Below are 17,220 nucleotides of genomic sequence, written 5' to 3' on the forward strand. Positions count from 1 at the left end.
AAATATTGAATATGTTGTACAGGCTATATTTTAAATTAAGTCACTCTAAAACTAACCCCCAAATTTGGTGAAAATCTACATAAACTTTTTTTGGTGCAATGATAGACAAATGGACAGACCTGGCATTTTATTCATATGGATATTATTTTCAGTTTTAATAAAAACACCTAAAGTTCGGGTCAAAAAATTAAATTGTAAATAAATACTTACTGTTTCTTTATTATTTTCCTTCAGTGAGCCAGGAACTTAGTTCTAACTCCGTAAGTGAGGTATTTTCTCTCTCTTCAGTCACATGGGACCCGTTTTTTAGCTTTCCAATCTAATGGATTTCTAGTGGCCTTCCTACGCACCTAGCTATAGAAGAAGTGAATTAGGCAATAGGGAAAACCCAGCTCATTAGGCTCCAGTGTGCTGCACTCAGAACTAAATTAAATAGTCTCACCTCATCAAACTTAAGAATCCACTATAACACAGACACTGATGAACAAAAGCCATTGTTTCACAATAGAAGATGGCTCTATCTTCCGAATTTTGAATGTACACAGTATAACCTCTTTCTTTGATGTTTCCGGTTAATTCACAAGGTCATCAGCATTCTACAAAAGTTGCATTCTAGAGTGTCCTGGGACTGGACTGTTCAACATATTTCAACTTACTTCTTACCAGGTTTCAACCAACTGCTTATCCAAATGTACCTCTGTGCTTAGACTGTAACACAAAAAAACACAATGCAAGATGGGGCTAAGCAAACAGTAGAAGTGAATCAGGGCATAGAGAAAAATGTGAAATTAGAGCTTGTTCAGAGTTGCATTTATTTCTCGAAATAAATTCATATCATTAAAATTCTGGAAAATAGAAAAGTGCTTTTTTTTGTTATTTTGTAGCCATTTGCCAAAAAATGATAATTAAAGTCACTGAAAATAATTAGCATAGCTAAGAGGAAAAATGACTAACTGGAGTTTTCAGATGAGTGTCAAAATGAGAAGCTTTCAAACCACATAATGAGAGAATTCAAGAAAGTAGGACTGTTTTATAAGACAAAAGAAGACTTGAAAGACAGCAAAGACTTTCTTCATGGGGTGACATTTTGAATGAGAAATTAGATCTATTTTATTAGACTCTGCAAGTAAAACTGGAACAATTTGCAGACAATTTCAGTATAATTCTCCAAGTATTTGGTGATTTGATGTTTTTAAGCAGAGAAAACTATTCTAATGTGATAATGTTGTACAAAAAATCCTTTTAGAGACATTGTTTTTGAAAAACACCTGGGATTTGCCCATTTAATCATGAAAATACTTGTTTATTTTAATTCCTTGGTAGAAGCATTACAAATTTCTCTTTTGAAATTTCTGTTTTTGTTGTGCTTGATGAATCACATTAACCATTTGATGGTTTCAGGAGGATGCATAGTAATAATAACCACATGCTGTATGCAGTGACACATTCAGAACACATGTCAACATGCCTGTTGCTACACCCAAAGTCTCTAAACTCTATGTTTTGGTTGGTTTGATGCTTTTATTAATTTTGGGGTGTTTTTCTACTGTATTAGTCCATTTTCACACTGCTATGAAAGATTGAATAATTTACAAAGGAAAGAGGTTTAATTGACTCACACTTCTGCACGGCAGTAGAGGCCTCAGGAAACTTACAATCATGGCAGATGGGGAATCAGGCACCTTTATTGTGAAGAATGAGGTGACAGGAGAGAGAAGTGCAAGCAGGGGAAATGCCAGATACTTATAAAACCACTACATCTCATAAGAACTCGCTCACTATCACAAGAACAGCATGGGGAGACCGCCCCCATGATTCAATCACCTCTATTCCTCCACACATGTGGATTACAATCTGAGATGAGAGTTGGGTGGGGATAGGGTTTCAGAGCCACACCATATCATTTCACCCCTGGCCCATCCCAAATCTCCTGTCTTTTCACATTTCAAAATCAATAATGCCTTCCTACACCCCCCTAGTCTTAACTCATTCCAGCATTAACTTAAAAGTCCACATCCAAAATCTCATCTGAGATAAGGGAATTCCCTTCCACCTAGGAGCCTGTAAAATTAAAAGCAAGTTAGTTACTTTCAAGATACATTGGAGGTACAGGCATTGGATAAATGCTGTCATTCCAAATGGGAGAGATTGGCCAAAATAAAGCAGCTACAGGCCCCATGCAAGTCTAAAATCCAGTGGGACACTCATTAAATGTTAAACCTCCAAAATAATCTGCTTCTATTCCATGTCTCACATCCAGGCCATGCTGATACAAGGGGTGGGCTCTCACAGCCTTGGGCAGCTCCTTCACAGACTGGCATTGACTGCCCGCGGCTTTTACAGGGACATGGTGCAAGCTGTCAGTGGATCTACCACTATGGGGTCTGGAGGATTGTGGCCCTCTTCTCACAGCTCCACTAGGCATTGCCCCAGTGGGAACTCTGTGTTGGGGCTCCAACCCCACTTTCCCCTTTGCACCACCTTGGTAGAGGTTCTCCATGAGGGCTTCACTCCTGCAGCAGACTTCTGCCTGAACATCCAGGCATTTCCATACATCCTCTGAAATCTAGACAGAGGTTCCCAAACCTCAACTCCTGACTTCTGTGCACTGCAGGCCCAACACCACATGAAAGCTGCCAAGGATTGGGGCTTGGACCCTCTGAAGCAATGGTACAAGCTGTACCTGGGCCCCTTTTAGCCATGACTGGAGCTGAAGCAGCTGGACTCAGGGCACCATTTCCAAGGTGCCCAGAGCAGTGGGGGCCCTGGGCCTGGCTCACAAAACCTATTTTCTTCTTAGGCCTCTGGGCCTGTGATGGGAGGGGCTGCCACCAAGTTCTCTGACATTCCCTGGAGACATTTTCCCTATTGTTTTGGTGATTAATATTTGGCTCCTTGTTACTTATGCATATTTCTGCAACCAGCTTGAATTTATCCCCAGAAAATGTGTTTTTCTTCTTCTATTACATCGTCAGGCTGCAAATTTCCCAAACTTTTATTCTTTGCTTCCCTTTTCAATATAAAGTTCCAATTTCAAACCATTTATTTGGGTATGCATAAAACCGAATGCTTTCAAAATAATCCAGGTCAAATATTGAATGATTTGCTGCTTAGAAATTTCTTTTACCAGGTACCCTAAATCATCTCTCCCAAATTCAACAGTTTTTATTTTACCAGATATCTTAAATCATCTCTCTCAAAGTTCCACAGATCTCTATAGCAGGGGCAAAATGCCACCAGTCTCTTTGCTAAAGCATAGCATGAGTGACCTTTACTCCAGTTCCCAATAAGTTCCTCATCTCCATCTGAGCCCACCTCAGCCTGGACTTCATTGTTCACATCACTATCAGCATTTTGGTCAAAACCATTCAACAAGTCTCTAGGAAGTTCAAAACTTCCCCCACTTACTCCTGTCTTCTTCTGAGCTCTCCAAACTGTTTCAACTTCTGCCCATTACCCAGTTCCAAAGTCGCTTCCACACTTTCAAGTATCTTTCTAGTAGTGCCCCACCATCTGCAGTACCAATTTATTTTACTAGTCCATTTTCACACTACTATAAAGAAATACCCAAGACTAGGCAATTTATAAAAGAAAGGGATTTAATTGACTCACAGTTACACATGACTGGGGAGGCCTCCAGAAACTTACAATCATGGCAGAAGGGGAAGCAGAAACCTTCTTCTTAAGGCAGCAGGAAAGAGAAGTGCAAGCAGGGGATATGACAGACGCCTATAAAACCCATCAGATCTCATGAGAACCCACTCACTATCATGAGAACAGCATGGGGGAAACCATCCCTATGATCCAATCACCTCCCTCCTTTGACACATGGGTATTACAGATCCCTCCCTTGAAATGTGGGGATTACAATTCAAGATGAGATTTGGGTAGGGACACAGAGCAAAACAATATCATCTATATTTTCACATTATGACTCATTCTGTGTCTTCTATAGTAAGTATGTAAACCAAGCACAAAACTTGTTGAAGATAAGCAAACACAAGCTAACAGAGGAATTCTTCTAACAGTAATACAAACACATTAACTTGAGAGTGCCTTGAACTCAAACTATGTAGTTCCTATGGGCATAAATACATTTAGCAGACTATGCAGTCTACCCAGGGTAATCTGTTATAAATTTCTAATTCAAAATTTAGGATTGGAAAAAGCCTTGAATAATCCTGATTTATCTTCCTTTTTTTTGTTCTGAGTATATTTTTCTATTTGTCATACTCTACTTTTTCCTTTGAGAGGGTATTAATTACTTAAACCTAGCTTTTATTGTTATTTGGGAAAATACTTAGTCTTGGCTCATAAGTTTGGATGAAGTCTACTTTAAATACATTTTTTAATCAATTGCATTTAAAAGAAGTAGCTTTTTATAATCTGCCAAATCCTAAAACCTGCTGTTTACCAACTACCAGGAAATTGCTTCTCTTCATATTTTGGTGGCCTGTGGCTTTCCTTTGCTCTCCATTCTGTTTCCTCTATGTTCTCCTGCCTAGCTAGTTAGTTGCCTTAGTGCTCTGACGATATTGGAAAAATAGGAGGTATTTTTTATATTACTTTTTGGAGAGAAGAATAAACATTTTTAAATTCAATTAATGCTGAAAATAATATATAAGGATATGGATACTGCAATACTTCCTTTGTAAGATTACACCCTGTTCATAATAGCTCACATCTTTACTCCTTAACTATTTGATAGACAATATTTACATGGGTTACAAATGGACTTTGGAGCAACAGTTATAGCAGCTAGGGGTCATTTAAAATTCCTTCCTGGTATTGAGGTTTTCTTCAATAGGGCGTATTGTAAGATATCTGATTTTCTGATTAGGGACATATGCTGTGCCAGTGATGTAGTTTATATAATTCAGGAAAAAAATTAATGAAAATGGTAGACCATTAAAAGACTGGAAATGAAAGAAAGAAAATTAAATTGTATAAATAGATTGTTATTATAGCTTGCTAGCCAAGAGAAACACAGCCACCAAGGAGATGTAGTAAAATGATCTGTACTTTTTAATTCAGTCACGTTTATTAAATATCTAGTATGTTTCAGGGACTATCCTTAGGTGTTATACATAGGATGCAAAAAAATGGATAAGACTCAAGGATTACACAAGTTGAGAAAGATAGTTAGGCAGGATGATAATTCAATAATTACAAATATATATATATACACACACACATATATATGACATTAGTTCTAAAACCCTGAACAGACCAACAATGAGATCCAAAACTGAATCAGTAATAAAAAACTACCAACCAAAAAAGCCCTAGACCAGATAAATTCACAGCCTTATTCTACCATATGTACAAATAAAAGCTGACACCAATTCTACTGAAACTATTCCAAAAAATCAAGGAGGAGAGAATTCTCCCTGTTTTACAAAGCCAGCATCACCCTGATACCAAAAACTGGGAGACAACAACAAAAAATAAAATTATAGGCCAATATCCCTGGTGAACATAGATGCAAAAATCTGCAACAAAATACTAACAAACTGAGTCCGGCAGCACATCACAAAATTAATTCACCATGATCAAGTAGGCTTCATTCCTGAGATAGAAGTTTGGTTCAGCATAATGCAAGTCAACACATGTGATCCACCACATAAAAAGAATTAGAAACAAAAACTATAAGACTATCTCAATAGAGGTAAAAAAGGCCTTTAATAAAGTCCAACATCCCTTCATGATAAAAACCCTCAACAAACTAGGCATTGAAAGAACATACTTCAAAATAATAAGAGCCATCCATGACAAACTCATAGCCAACATCATACCGAATGGACAAAAGTTAGAAGCATTCCCCTTTGGAACTGGAACAAGACAAGGATGCCCACTTGCCACTACTCTTCAACATTGTACTTGTAGTCCTTGCCAGAGCAATCAGGCAAGAAAAAGAAATAAAGTGCATCCAAAGGTAAAGAAGTTATATGCTCTCCATTGATGATATGATTCTACACCTAGAAAGCCCTAAAGTCTCTGCCAAAGGGCTCTGGGAACTGGTAAACAATTTCAATGAAGTTTCAGAATCCAAAATCAACATACAAAAATTAATACCATTTCTATATATAAACAATCTTTAAGCTAAGAGCCAAATCAAGAACACAACCCTATTTATGATAGCCACAAAAAATAAAATGCCTACAGATATATCTAACCAAGGGGATGAAAGATCTCTGTAAGAATTACGGAACACTACTGAAAGAAATAAGAGAATCTGGGCAAATGGAAAAATATTCCATGCTCATGGGTAAGAAGAATTAATATTATTAAAATATCCATACTGCCAAACTAATCTACAGATTCAATGCTGTTCCTATCAAACTATTAATGTCATTTTTCACAGAATTAGAAAAAAATTCTAAAATTCATATAGAACCAAAAAAAGCCCAAATAGCCAGAGCATTCCTAAGCAAAAAGAGCAAAACCAGAGGCATTACATTACCTGATTTCAAACTATACTATAGAGCAATAGTAACCAAAACAGCATGGTACTGGTACAAAAACAGACACATTGACCCATGGAACAGAGTAAAGAACCCAGAAATAAAGCTGCCACACACCTACAGTCATCTGATCTTGACAAAGATGACAAAAATAAGCAATGGGGAAAGGATTCCCTATTCAATAAATGTTGCTGGAAAAGCTGACTAGCTATATGCAGAAGAATGAAACTCAAACCCTAACTTTCAAAATTATACAAAAATTAACTGAAGATGTTTTAAGGATTTAAATATAAGACCTCAAACTATAATAATCCTAGAAAGAAACCAGGAAACCCCATTCTGGACATCAGTCTTGGGAAATAATTTATGACTATGTCCTCAAAAGCAATTGCAACCAAAGTAAATATTAACAACTGGGATCTAATTAAACTAATGAGCTTCTGCAAAGCCAAAAAAAATCAATAAACAGACAACCAACACTAACATAATGGGAGAAAATATTTGCAAGTATGCATCTGACAAAGGTGTAATATCAGAATCTGTAAGGTATGTAAATAATTCAACAAGCAAAAAACAAATAATCCCATCAAAAAGTGGGCAAAAGACATGAACAGACACTTCTCAAAAGAAGATATAGAAATGGCCAAAAAACATATGAAAAAATATTCAACAGTACTAACCATCAGAGAGATGCAAATCAAAACTAAAATGAGAAGCCATCTTACAACACTCGAAATGGCTATTATGAAAAAGTTAAAAAGCAATAGATATTGGTGAGGCTGTAGATAAAAGTAAATGCTTATACACTGCTGATGGGAATGTAAATAAGTTAAGCCACTGTGGAAAGCAGTTTGGAGATTTCTTGGAGAACTTAAAACAGAACAACCATTTGACCCAGCAATACTCTTTCTGGATGTATGTTCATAAGAAAATTAATTATTCTACCAAAAAGACACATGCACCTATATGTTCATTGCAGCACTATTTACAATAACAAAGACATGGAATAAGCCCAAATGTCCATCAATGATTGATTGGATAAAGAAAACCTAGTACAAATACCACTATGGAATACTACACAGCCATGAAAAACAATGAAATCATGTCCCTTACAGAAACATAGGTGCAGCTGGAGGCCATTATCCAAAGCAAATTAATGCAGAAACAGAAAACCAAATACCACATGTTCACACTTATACATGAGAGCTAAACATTAGGTACTCATGGACATAAAGATGGCGACAATAGACACGGGACTAGTAGAGGAGGAGGAAGAGGGACAAATGTTGAAAAAATAACTATAACTATTGGATACTATGCTCACTACCTTAGTGATGATATCATTCATATCCCAAACCTCAGCGTCAGGCAATATACCTGCAACAAACCTGCACACGTATCCCATGAATCTAAAATAAAATTGAAATTATATATTTAAAGAAAAGATTCTAGTTCTGGACAGAGAAGGAAGGTGATGTTGGGGATGACATCAGAACTGTGTGTTGAAGGATGAATAGGAATTTTTCAAGCGTGTAAAGCTAAAGAAAGACAATAAAGGGAGAAAGACTAGCATGTATAAAGAGTTAGAGGAATCAGAATGTAAGGCTGCAATTCTGAGCAGCTTCCTACGGCTTAACTAGGTATCCTGGGATAAGAGGTGAGGGTAAAAAGGTAGCTAGAAACCAAATCATAAATAACCACAAGACACAACGGGCCATATAATGTAAGATAGTCATTTAGCTTTTATTTGGTGAGAGGTAGGCATCTATTGAAGGTCTCACAAAGTGGCAATTTGGGAAAACAGGAGGTAAGGAGACAAAGTAGAACTGAAAAGCTGAAATAGCCGGGTGCGGTGGCTCACACCTGTAATCCCAGCACTTTGGGAGGCCAAGGCTGGTGGATCACGAGGTCAGGAGATCGCGACCATCCTGGCTAACACAGTGAAACCCCGTCTCTATTAAAAAAATACAAAAAAAATTAGCCAGGCGTGGTGGTGGGCGCCTGTAGTCCCAGCTACTCGGGAGGCTGAGGCAGATAATTGCTTGAACCCAAGAGGTGGACTTTGTGGTAAGCCAAGATCGCACCACTGCACTCCAGACTGGGTGACAGAGCGAGACTCAGTATCAAAAAAAAAAAAAAAGAAAAGAAAGAAAGAAAAGCTGAAATAGCTGTAACAAAGAGTATGATGAAATATATTCATGATGAAAATGTACTCTCACATTCTCCACCACAAGAAAGTTAGCTGAGTTGTGCATCAAAGTTCCCCACATAACAATGGAACAAAACTTTGATTAGTCAGCATCTCCTCTCTGTGTTACAATGTTTATCAGATCATCCTGATATTTTGCATTGACAGTTGTTTTCTATAACTGACACAAGGGCTCTAGCTATAAATTCTGATGCACACTGACCCCACTGCGATATTGTTAAAAACTTTCAACAGAACTGTATCATGCATTGCCAGAGCAAAGCTCCTTAAACCTTAACAAAGGACAAGTAATGCACACATGCTACTGGTTTTGTTCTAAAAGCTGGTGAAGCAAGGACTCTTCAGGTCATCCATCTTTCTATGATCGGACCAAGTGTCTCATTCCAATCAAAGATTGTTCCCAACAAACATGCTTTATATTGGTCATGGGAATGAAAGCTTAGATAGAACTCCAAGAAAATGACAGTTTTATTTCTTCATTTCTCCTTTATTGAACACCAAAAAGATATTGTAAATAGTCACTATGATTTAGGCTGTCACAGCACCTATACTCCAAAAACAAAGTATTTTTCAATACTGTCCTTTTCAGAGTAAATAGGAATAGCACCTTATTTTGTTTGCTGAAATTTTACCCATAGATTGTTAGTTTTTTATCAAAAGAAAAATACCCTTTATATTGCATGAAATAATCAAGAGAGCTAAACAGATACTACACTACATTTTCCACTGTGTAAAATAATCCAAAGAGAATTATGCAGTAAATCAAATGTTTCAATATTGTGGTACACACCATGACCCAAGAATTTTTGTTTTCTTTCCCTTTTCTTTCCACCAATGTATCCCCAACTGAAATGCATTCTTTACTAACATAGTTTCAAAATCACATGCTTAGGTTTTATTTACACACTAGCTATATCTGACTAAATGGCAAATTTTCAGTTGTAGGCAAAAACTGAGTTTAAAATGCAGTGAAACTTTAATTTTTCTGCTTGAAAATAAGAAAACAAATTTCCCATGTACATATAAAAATGAAAATGAATTATGTTTATGTTTCACAGGTTAAATGACAAAAACTTTTTTTCTATGTTGCTATTTGCAATTCTAAAAGTCTATAGCTAAAGTAACAGGGAAAATTCTTTTTTTAGTTCAAGATTCCTAGCTTTACTCTGGAGAACTAATTAATAGACACTTCCTCACCAATCTCACTCAATACTGAGCAGTTTTAGAACTTTGAAGATGATTGTGTGTGTGTGTGTATGTGTGTGTTCATTTCTCTTCATTATGCACTTCTCTGAGCTGCTATTAATTGTCATCTGTTCAACATGTTTTTACCAAATGTTTACTACAAGTTACACACTCCTAGGTTCTGTGTGCTCAAATAAACTTAGTGCTATGAGCAGACTATCTAGTGAAGAATTTTGTTTGTTTGTTTGTTTTTTGAGACGGAATCTTGCTCTGTCGCCCAGGCTGGAGTGCAGTGGCGCGATCTCAGCTCACTGCAAGCTCCGCCTCCCGGGTTCCTGCCATTCTCCTGCCTCCGCCTCCCGAGTAGCTGGGACTACAGGCGCCCGCCACCAGGCCCGGCTAATTTTTTTTTTGTATTTTTAGTAGAGACGGGGTTTCACCGTGTTAGCCAGGATGGTCTCGATCTCCTGACCTCGTGATCCGCCCGCCTCGGCCTCCCAAAGTGCTGGGATTACAGGCTTGAGCCACCGCACCCGGCCTATGAAGAATGTTTATATTAGAAATCATTACCACCAATATTGGCACGTGGCACAGCTTCATTCTCACGTTGTCTAGGCGCTAAGTATTCTGATATATTTATATATATTTTTTCTTTAGAGCTTAACGATAATAGTGGTTTCACAGGAAACAAGTTACTACTATTTTTCAACAAATTCTAACACAATTTTACACAACCACAACAACAAATTTGTTGTTTATATGACATTAAAGTGATTCAGTGGGGTTATATCCTTTCCACCTAAACAGTGTTAGGTATTACACAATATACAGAGGTGAAATCAGTTGACTGCTCTTAACAGCATGCGTTATTATTGGAATTCAGGCCACAAAGAGAAGGAAAATGAAGAACTTTGTGCTATTTTTTTTTTCATTTTCAAGCAACAGATTTCAGAAACACAGAGGAACAATTCTTCTATTGAGAGAGTATAGTTAACCAGAAGATTCTATAGAATTGGGCCTTGAAAAATGGATAAGTGATCATGTGATAGAGCTAAAAGGGAAAATGATAGGCTGAATAAGTGAAGTTAATACAGGCATGGAGATAAGACAGGAAATGACTGCACCAAAGAAATACAACCACAATAATATTAGAAGTTGTGTCTAAATGGAGGAAGCCATGAGAGATATTCAGAATGTCATTGAATATAATTTAAAATAAGCAATAGTGTGTTAGGCAGAAAATATATGAAAAAAATGCAAGATTCCTTTAAATCCAAAGATGTTTAGACCTTGTTGGCAATGAATGTATATACTTTTACATCCAAAGAAATACAAAATTCAATCAAGTAAATAGAAGTAGACTGGATAAAGTTTGCAGTCTTTTGTTATTAGAAGTAAGAATTAAGTAACCTAGGTTTGAATCTAAGGGGGATTATGTGACTGCCTTCATTTTTGGTGGTCTACTTCAAATTATGGAGTCACTGATATGGCAACTATATATAGGGCTCAGTACATTCTATCAGCATTGAATGCAAAAATTCAGTCACATATAAGCTGCCACTTTCAGTCATTTAGTAAGCCACAGGAACTGAGAAGGCAAACTCAGAAAATTTGCATGAAAAGTACATTAATTATCTATTGTTACATAAATTACCTCGAAGTTTAGCAGCTTAAAATAACCTTTATTATTACACCCAGTTTCTTAGGGCAGGAATCAGAGTAGCTTAATTAGATGATTCTGGTTCAGAGTCTCATGAGGAGGCAATCAAGCCATTGGCTGGAACTCAGTCATCTGGAGACTCAACCAGCACTAGATCAAACGTTATTCTCACTCGCATGGTTGTTGGCAGGACTCAGTTCCTCACTGGCTATTCACTAAAGCTCTTAGTTTCTCACTATAATGTCTTCTTTGCAGGGCTGTTTCCTCATCACAAAGCAGCCAGCTTCTTCCACCATGAGTAATCCAAGAGCAAAAGAATAATGTGTAGATTTTAAGTGTGTTAAATGTTTAGGCAAATTCGGGCTTATTAATGTAAGTTATTCTGGCAATTCCAACTAAAATATATAACTGACTAATACAAATTTGTGATTTTAAGAAGCAATTTTGACAAGAGTTATATTATATTTGATCATTTGAGAATAAATATATTAGTATATTATAGTCATTAAACTTATGGACGTGTTTTGTTCTTACAGTAGTCAATTTATATATTTTAAAATAAATTACATATAAAATGCATAAATGCAGTTTAAAATATTTGAAATTGTGATTTGTATTAATAAATAGGCTTACTACAAGTGGTTGTTAAAATGTATTAAGTCTATAAGTAGACTATTTAGATTTTTAACCTAAATTTGGAAGCTTAAGGGAGAACTTAGATTTTAACGTGAAGTTTAATAAATCAAGTCAACACATAATATATTAATTTTCTGATTTAATATTTTAAAATAATTTCAACACAAAATAACCAGCAAGAATACCACAAAGGGCTCACATGGACTCTATCCAGGTTCCACAATTTTGTAACATGTTCTATATTTGCCTTATAAACACTCTCCCTTCTAGTGTCAGATCAAATCCAGGATCAGGTCATGTATCAGTTGTGTCTTTACATATAGTATATATGTACATACGTGTGTGTGTATGTGTGTATAATGTGAGTTCACATCTACACCTGTGATTTTAATCCAATACTCTAGGCTCTTAAAAATTCTTTACCCTTTTCCATATCTGTTTGCCCCTTCTCTAACAGTGAGAAATCTAGTTCCCATTACACTCAATATATCAATTTATTTTCATAGTACTAAAAAATGTAACCAAAACCTTTATCAGGCAGGCCAGCACCTCCTACACTTTCTGCAGAATTTGTCTGTGCAGATAAATCTTCTCTGACTAACCATTGCCTGATCTTGTCATCTCACTGAGGTTGTGCAGGCCATGTAAGACCTGTCACCATTCGAAGTGATACATAAATAGTTAAAATGATATAATACTTTATGCAATTTGTGAAATAAAAGTTTTGAATACATTCCTTTATTTTACTAAGAAGTGTTTAATGTATAAATTTTATACAAGCATCATCTAAGAAGCTGTGACCAACATGGCTCTTTCTGTTATAAAACAGGCCTTAGACACAGTATGGAATTAAAATTCCTTGAGCACATCTAATTGTCTGGAAAATGATGGTTAATAAGGAAACGGGGCAACCACTTACTTAACATCTCTTGGGCTCAGATTACTCTCAATCTGTAAATTGGGGATAATTGTTTTGCAACCAGTCTCTGAATTAACAGAGTTTAGTGCTGAGGGAAATTAAGTGCTGCCGCATAATGAAGTAAAAAAGGAAAAGGAGACATCAAGTGGTTTTGATGTCACTACCCCTACATCCACCAGAGCAGCCCTTACTGGTCTATTTTATGTGGTGGACTTTTACTTTGCTAGAGTCCCATGGCTAGAGTTAAGTGGTAGGAAACCACTGGCCTAGCACTACCATTCCTTCTATGCATTATTAGACAGTTTTATTTAAAGTCCTTCCTTTATTCATCAAATCTGCTCCATCGTGCCTAGCAATGAGCTTTAGTAGAAAAAAAGTAGAAAAGCATGCATTGACTTGGAATCATTACATAAATTAGAATGCCTACTCCACAGCATAATTTTGAGAACTTAAATAAGATGATGTATGTTGCATTAAGCACAAGGAAGTTTAGAATAGGCAATCGATAAATGTAATTATTTTCTTGTTTTTCTAGCACATTGCTGAGGGTCTAGTTGGTTCTTAATAGGTATTTTTTAAGATGAATTACATCTCAGCATTTTACCACTTAATACATACCTGTCTTGATTTCAGATAGTTTTTGTTGAAGGTTTACAACCAATTAATTTTGACCAGTATTTACAAACAAGTTAGCTGAATTATAATTTGCTTCTTATAGCTGGTTCTTTGTAGTAGTAGGAGTGGGGAAAGAGAGAAAGATATCCAGAACATTTGAAGTTAAAGTTAACCACTGAGATTAAGTTAAGGAAAACCAACATGTAATAAGTGAAATGCAGCATCTATTAAGTAATTCACCTTAAATGATATTAGTAGCTAAGATATATTGAACATTTTCTCTGTGCCAGGTATTTAGCAAAGGTTTTTATAAACAATTCATGAAATAGGCACTGTTATCAGTCTTATTTTACAAAAATAATTTGCCCAAGATTACACAACTAGGAGTAACTGGATTCCAATCCTGACAGTCGGATTTCAATGTGCACACTTAACTAATCAATCTAGCATATAATATATGAATAGAAGTTTGATTTCCAAAATAAATTGTTAAAAGTATTAAGTATTTATGAAGCTAATATGGTGTGCCAGATACTGTAGTAAGTGCTAGAGATACGGCAGTGGAATATACATTGCCTCTTCTCTAGTAAGATGAGCTGAGAAACATAAACACAAAAATAACAAAATTTTATCATGATAAAAATGAATATATTGACATATGTAATCAACAGTTTTGTCAGTTGCATTACACTTAGTCCCAAATAGAAGTTTCTTAATAAAAGCAGGATGATATGTAAGAAAAATGGAAAGTTTAAGAGAAACACTTTTTCAGTTGGTCACGAGCCTTGTCTAGGAGAGGGGATGACATAACCAAGGTTTCCTGGGCAGGTATCTCTGAAATGAAATGGATCTACTAGACTATCAGATCTCAGTAACATTAACCATCAAAAATGCATAATACCCTCGATTTTCTAATTATAAATGATTAAAGGAGCGTTGTAATTCATGCATTATTTGGGCTATTAAGAGTTTAGTTTGAACAAACCCCTTATAGCTTTGTCAGTTTTTGGTGAACTAAACAACAAATAAATAAGCTTTTTATTATGCGAAGACAGAGAACAGACAGAAATACAGTAAATCCACAGAGTGTCTAGCACCCTGTAGAGGGAGGTGTTTTCTGGGTAACCAGTTGGCTTCTGGAAATACTGGCTCTCTCTCCTCTATCTTGCTGCTTTCTTAGTGTAGCATTTTCTCTTCTTCTTCATTAATTTCCCTTCTCCAAAATGTTAGGCATATTTTCTTCTTGGGTAGCACCAGTCAAGTCGGTAATTCTGCCTGTTCTCACTAATTCCTGCTAGTTAACTTTTCACCAATTCCTGCTAGTTTAACTTTTCACCAGCACCTTTATTAAGTACATTACAAACACCTTTACTTAAGCATGTGCACTTGTTCATGTGCACTCACACACACACACACACCCATCTCCTTGATTCTCGCACCCTATTAATATCACTTAATATTAAGCAATCTTAAATTGTAGTGCAGACTCCCAACCAAATTCACATTGATTTTAAATTAATGAGGTGGCAGGTTAGAATTTCATCACAAAGACTAAGCTTCTCTTTTCACTACCTTTAGAAAGCAAAGAGGAAAAAATTAAACTCTTCAAAATCCAATCTATCACCTTATCTCTTTGGCTAATACTTCCAAGGCATTCATCAAGACAAGCACTGCTCAGAGAGAACTATTCATGCCCTGCTAATGGACTAGGCTTTTATTTAAATCGTGGCTAGAACATACTAATGGCATTGCACAGACCCGCTGATTTGCCTTGGGATAAAATCATCCAGCTTAACATCAACAAAATACACACCCTTTTACAGCACTGCTTGAACTTAATATTCACTCTAAAGTATATAATTCAGTGTTCTCTCTTATGAAATATAGTTGCCGTATGCAAATTTTTGAAATGTTAAGTTTTGTCTTCAATTCTATTTCTGCTCATCTCCATATTGTTGGACATTTAATCTCTTCAGAGCACTTGTATTCAACTGTGTAAAGAATTGCTCTTATAACTTGTCAAATTTTCAATAATGGCTTCTTCAGGTAATAAAAATATTCATGTAAACACCAGGATGTATTTTGTGTTACTTCCTGGGAAACAACTTGATACTATAGGAAACAGGAAGAAAATTAAATAATCTCATTCTAATAATTTACCTATCATCAAGGTCACAGAAATAATTAAGCACATTGACAAATATAATGCTTTTTTGTTTCTTTATGCACTATATATGTATAGTCTTAATTCAAAGAAGTATGAGGGATGAGGTTATTGTTGAAATGAATTGACATTCTTACAAACAAGGTAACACACAGGTCTTTAAAGAGAAAATATTAGATTAGAGTAAAATTAGATTTCCATTAGATTAAAATTAGTTCTATTAGTATTCATAAATATTAATATAAAAGTGTACAAAATATATTTAAGCCTCCTTACCCTAGTATTGACATGTGTGTCCATTTGGATGAGAAATGGTGTTAATGCTGAAGTTTGAGAAAAACACTGACTGTTCTTCTGAAGTTAATTTAATTTAGTCATGGACAGAAACATGGATTACTATGATACTTGACCTATAATATCAAAAACTTTAAAATGAAAAGAAACCCAGACATGAAATAGCAAACCTGCTCAAATTTTTCAAGTAGAGCTTAACTACAAGGGTCCTGATTTATTCATTTTTCTACATGAAGGAAAACTGCCTTGAGAAAAAATATATGTTCTCATTTTAACACTTCTGAAAATAACACCGTTGTTCTCAATTGGAAGCTAATTTTGAATTGTAATGGCAATTACTAAAGTGAACTAGAAAAAGAAATATGGATAACATCGTTTCCATGGTTACAACCAATTGTGTTGTCTGATTGAGGTTCCCAAATGTAGGTTTTGTAACCAGCTGCACCGGAACCACCTGAAGCACTTGTTAAAAAGCACCAATTCCTGAGTTCTATTTATTAAAAAAGAACCCAAAGTACTGTTCAAAAAGCTCCACAGATAATTATTATCTTCACCTAGTTTTCAGCACTATTGAGCACATTCCAACATTTCTTCCCTCCATTTGCTCATCTGTAAAGTACTCAAGGGAATAATTACTAATAAATATTTTAGAGTCAATAGAAAGAAATCAAGTGAGATTACATATAAAATTAATGATCATAACTGCAATACTGAACAAGAGCCTAGATCCATACACCCATAGCAGGGTGATTGCAGGGGGACAGGATGTAAAAGCTGTGCTAATCATTGGGATTACTTTGACTGTGAGGATGGGAAAGGGGTTTCCTGTTGGAAAGCATGTATGTACCCTGGTTACAGCTAGTGAAAAAGTGGGCTGGAAAAAGGAGCCAGCAAGAAACATGCAGAAAGTTTTGAGACAAAAGAGACATGGGGAAAATGAGCTGATCCCTTCCAACACAGAAATACTAAGCTAATGTTCCCTGGAGGACTCAAGATTATCGTAAGAGGAATGACGAGAGGGAAGAAAAGGAAGTATTTTTAACAGAAGCTATATGGCGGTCCAAAACGTTTAAT

General features: G+C 35.9%; 1 long non-coding RNA gene across 1 annotated transcript in view; it reads right to left on the reverse strand.

Moving 5' to 3' along the window:
* Nucleotides 1-662: 662 nt before the first annotated feature.
* Nucleotides 663-17,220, reverse strand: part of LOC129471443 (uncharacterized) — a 351,175-nt gene continuing 334,617 nt past the window's right edge. The window contains exon 3 of the long non-coding RNA XR_008653592.1: nt 663-708. This is a non-coding gene — a long non-coding RNA (uncharacterized lncRNA). The remainder of the gene's footprint in view (nt 709-17,220) is intronic.

This window comes from Symphalangus syndactylus, chromosome 2, assembly GCF_028878055.3.
Source record: "Symphalangus syndactylus isolate Jambi chromosome 2, NHGRI_mSymSyn1-v2.1_pri, whole genome shotgun sequence".
NCBI lineage: Eukaryota > Metazoa > Chordata > Mammalia > Primates > Hylobatidae > Symphalangus > Symphalangus syndactylus.